Raw genomic sequence first — 5,322 nt, forward strand, 5'->3', positions numbered from 1 at the left:
CCTACCCTAGTTATTAGTTTAATGGAGTCGTCACGTCGCTCCCGTTTCAAACATTTTAAGAGGTGGACTTACGGGATTCATTAATTGTGTTCTGATGGATGAATCATGACATAGAGTACTTCAGACCGCAGATCTGAAGTACTCTATCTCATGATTCATCTTCTCTATTTTTTTTTCTTTGAGTTCAGAGGTAGAGGGGGTCGCCCTCCATCCGGAACATCGTTTGTTCGATCCCAAGCCACATGTTGAAGTGTCCTTTGGCATTAACTGAACCCCAAATTGTTCCTGGTGCGCATTAGTGTGTGAATGTGGTTTGACCTATGGGTTTGACTGATCACATTAGATGATGGGCAGGTAACCTCTGCCATACGAATGTCTGTGTGAATGGGTGAATGTGACAAGTAGTGTAAAAGTGTTTTGATTGATCAGAAGACTTGAAAGGCGCTATACAAGTACAAGTCCATTGACCACTGACTTTCTTCCTTTTCCATATCTGAGGTGCGACATGACCTCCCTCCTTTCTCTTTACACTGTCATTCATTATTCTTTCTTTCTTCTTTCTCAAATGTTTTTCTCCTTCCATTTTAGGGACAGATTGTGTATGATTCTGGGCTTTATGAATTAAATATTTCTTTATGTGTGATTCTTTCCTACGTTGAGCTTTGCAAGGCATTGTATAAGCAAATACTGTATTTTTCATTGTGTGTGTATGTGTGTGTGTGTTTTGGATGTTAGCACTATCCCAGACCTGTACTCCACCTGGAGATGAATGAACTCATATGTACACATGGAGACAAAACTGCCTTGTATACACACACACACACACACACACACACACACACACACAAACACACATCACATCTGACTTAAAATTATTAGGAATAGTATTTTTATATTAATGTGAATGAATAATAATAATTACAGAAGCAATATAAGTGAAAAGTGAGTTTATTGGTTACCATGACCAGCCTGAGCGATGGAAAGAGAACACCAACATTTATCAACAAAACAATATCTCGATCTCAAGGAGAGGATCGTGCATTGTTCAAAAACATATCTTCAGTGAACAAATAAAGCAAGTCATCACTGGAAAACAAGGACAATATATCTCGCCAGTAAAGTAAAGCAATGTACTGGCATCCTTTCAAGGTTGTAAAAACAAAAGGGCTTAATCTGCTGGAAAGAAAAGAACTTTTGGCTGCATCGTGACAAAAACAGTGATAACCGGCTTCTTTGGCAGTACATTTAATCAGGCATGGAGGCCACTCCACGAAAGGAGGAAGGGATTAATGAAGGATAAACAGAGACAATGACGATGAAGCAACAGTTTCAAGAACCAATCTGTTGAAATTATATGATATGAATAACTCTGCAGAGAGCAGGACAGTCTGACCTAACAGATCGTGAGATAAACAAGATTTCACCCAGAAGCAATTCATCAGAATTAAGACCTAATCCACACATACTTGGTATTTTGTAAGAAATAGCTTCATTTTTTATGTTGGCCTTTTGTCCACATGCAAACTTTTCGACTCCGGCCAGGGTGAAATCTCTGTAACAAGAGATCTTTTTGGTGTAATATACACAGACTCACACACCAGTGTTTTTTATTGAATAGCTGGACTGGTCAGTCAGAAATATGTCTATATATGGTGTGAGAAGGGCAGAGAGAAAATAATGAAACTTGACTCTTTAAGTCTCAGTTTTTCTTGGCAAACTGGCACTTGAGTTTTACCTTTACATGTCGCTGTCACCTGCCAGTCAGTTCGGGTGTGAGACAAGTGACGTCTGTGAAAACAAACAGCAGTTCAGGTGGTCACAGGTAAAACTGATCTCATATCTTATTTACATTCACAATGTATGAGCTGTTTGCGCTGCCAAAGTCAGCAGAACATTTTGAAACTTCGGATTGTGTTGTCATTGTTGAACTATTCAAGTCTTACTTATTACATTTATATTGGACTATTCTGTAGAACAAAAATGTTTAAAGCAATGAAGTGGAGGACTTGGTGGTGGATGGATGTAGTCCTCTACTTTCCACATTACCTTAATAATGAACAATGTGCCACATTGTATCAAATATGTTAAATTTGATCATAGTGATGATGTAGAGAGTCTCAGAAACCTGTGTACCAAATATGATACACAATGGTGTTTTAATTAAGAGTAGTTATGACAGAATGCACATGTACAATTCGAACTACTAACAATGACAATTAAAGTGTGTACATGCAAGTGTGTGCTATAAATCACTGTTCTTGTGCTTAAATCTTTGCTATAAAACTACCTCAAGATTTGCAGCAACCACTGCTCATTTTCAGTATGTGTGTGTAATAAAACCGAGACACACAGTCTGAGGGTACTTGGTTACCTCGATAGCACAGTGTGTGTGTGTGTGTGTGTGTGTGTGTATGTGTGTGTGTGTGTGTGTGTGTGTGTGTGTGTGTGTGTGTGTGTATTTTCCAGTAAAGACTGACTCACTCAGTCAAGCTAAAGATTAGCACATTTTAGAAACTGTTTCCAGAAAATGTTTGTCAGCTCTCACTTGCCACAAGTCGGATCATGTCTTAGCAGATCTGATCTTTTCTCGACTCACTACATTGTAGACTTGTGTCTACGATTCCACAAATATTTAGATACTCTCATTAAAAAATTTTATTCTCACAAGGTTGTAGTTAGGCTACGTTTTGATATACTGACATTCCCAACATAATTATAATGTCCTTAAATACCACATGTGATTAATATCATTGCCAAATACCTGTTTGCTGTGATGTTTTTGTTGGTGCTGTAACAACAATTGCATATTGCAGTTATCCGAAGTGTGTCGTGTGTTGAACCACAAAACATCGCTAATAATGTGTAGGATTTTTCCTTCTTCCCCCATGTAATATTTCACAGTGTGCCCTGGGGTCACTTTAACTTGTTGTCTGCAGGGATGGCAGGTGGGTACAGCTGATTAGACAATGCTTTCCTCGTCTCCTAGAAGACCAAGGTCGTAGGAAGATAACGTGCCCTCATCCAGACAGACTGGCACCTGCAGACCTGTGCTTGAGGGTAACTTAGAGTAGTTTCTACGTTTCAATATCCAATAGAATGTCTACATATGTATCTCTGAGAGGAGTAACCTTAGAGTTAGTAACCTTAACTCTCCACCTTCAGAATTGGGTGGCATTGCACTGTGGTTGTTTTGTACTGCTTGTCCCTATCCTCTCTACTTGTCAAGGCTTCTACGTTAATCGTCCAAGTCGCCGGACCTTCTTCAAGTCTCAAGTGAAACCAACTCAAAGTTTTCCATGTCAATAAAACATGGGGGATCCTCTATAAAGACTAAACTCGATACCTAATGTCTGATGCCGGAACCACCACAAAAAGTGTTGATTTATCAGCACTTTGTCATGTTAATTTGTTAGACCTGGGATGAACCATGTAGTTACAAAAAAATGACAAAGTGCCCATTGATCTAGTTAATCTAGGGAACGTCTGGCTGTAGATGATGTTTCTACCATGAGTGAGGAGTGATAAAGTGTCTGACAGCCAGCCAGATGGTAGTCACTCTCTGATCTGAAAGGTAGCTAGGCAATAATGAGACACAGATGGTTGCGGTATGTCTATACACACACGAACACAGACCACGTGCATATACAGACACTGCTCATCCCATTGTACAATATGCTCAATAGAGCGTATCATTTCATTAACATTATTTGAAAAAAGGATTCAGTTAAATATCTTTATTTAAGGGTATGAAATATAGTTTCGATTAACATTCAGAGTTCTAAAAAAGCTGCCTCCATAGTTAAAATAAAACACAAATGACATCAACAATAACATCAAATTAACTGGATAACTAAATGGCTATTTTAGTATAATACTGTAAGTATGCAATATTCTATAGTCTATGATTTTTAAAACTTTCTTTTTGATCAGTTGGAGGCAGCAAAAAATAAGCTTATATTTCTATTTTTGTGAACATTTGCACACGCCGTCATCCTTATTTTAAACTCTGTACAGCTCTTTTTACATTTAAACAGATCTATTTTAAATATATTTATATTGCAAACTAATACTTTTTTATTTAAGAATCTTATCCTGCAGTATATCATTTCTTTGTCATTGTTGCAACCGTTATGCAGCAAAATACCAAGACAAATTCTAAGTGTTTTTTTGTGCTGGTTCAGCTACAAAAACGTGAAGCAATGTAATTAGACACAAATGTTGGCCGGTTTGCTTTATAATATACGTTTTGGATTTGTGCCTGGAGAATCCATTGGTCTCTACTTCCAACACACGTCCTGATTCATCTGACCACACGCACACGCACATACACACCTACACACATACACACATACACAGAAACAGACATACACCAGTGTGAGTGTGAGTCTGTCTGGAAACAGTAGAGACAGAGAGGAGGTCTGGGAATGCTGAAGGGGGAGAGCCAGGAGGGAGGAGAGGTGGAAAGTTGCAACTTCAGAGCAATATAGACCACATGCTATGGGAAGGAATGCACATGTCTTTGTAGGAGAGTAAAAGAGCAAATGAAAAGAAGAGAGGAGGAGGAAAGAAGCGAGGAGGGAGGGATCTAAGTTCTGCAGCGTGGCTCTGTGTCTGAATGAAAGGAGCTCTCTCTCCCACTCTCTCCTCTGTACGTATGGGTCATGTCCGCTGCAGCATGCAAGCACATGTCCAGAGCAAACAAAGCCAGACGCTCCAAGTGACTTCAAGCTGAAAGTAAATATTTTTGCAGAAACTTTTCGGATGAAGGTGAAACTCCAATTTTCCCTCCCTGCTGGATTACTCTAAGCAATATGACTGCTCTTCTGAGGATTGCTTGTCATCCAGAAAATAACTTCTTTTTGAGAAATTGGCATGTGATGGACATTAAGTTTCAGTAACTGGAAGTTTTTATTACACTTTCTTTCTTTCAAGAATTTGATCCCAAGTTGTTTCTGCAGACACTCTGAGGACTGAATCTCTCCACATGGTCAGAACTTTGGGACCTTGGTTCTGACAACCTCCACACACCAACTAGACAGCTGCACTGCAGATCTCTTCACTATCAGAAAAATTCACTACACCGGGATCGGTTTGACCCCACTTTACTTGCATGCTGCCTTGGCTCTGAATGCATTGTAGGTCTCTTGCCAACTTGCAGGCAGGTGCGACTGCAGAGATCAGGACATTAAATAAGGACATCCAATACTCAAAACTCTTTCACAAAAGCTAACTTTGAGTCTCACGCCTGAGCTTGACTGATGCTGGTGTAGATGTAACATGTTCATGGTCCTACAAACAGGCTTCCCTCTTCTCTCACATTAT

Source organism: Echiichthys vipera, assembly GCF_963691815.1.
Source record: "Echiichthys vipera genome assembly, chromosome: 5".
Taxonomy (NCBI): domain Eukaryota; kingdom Metazoa; phylum Chordata; class Actinopteri; order Perciformes; family Trachinidae; genus Echiichthys; species Echiichthys vipera.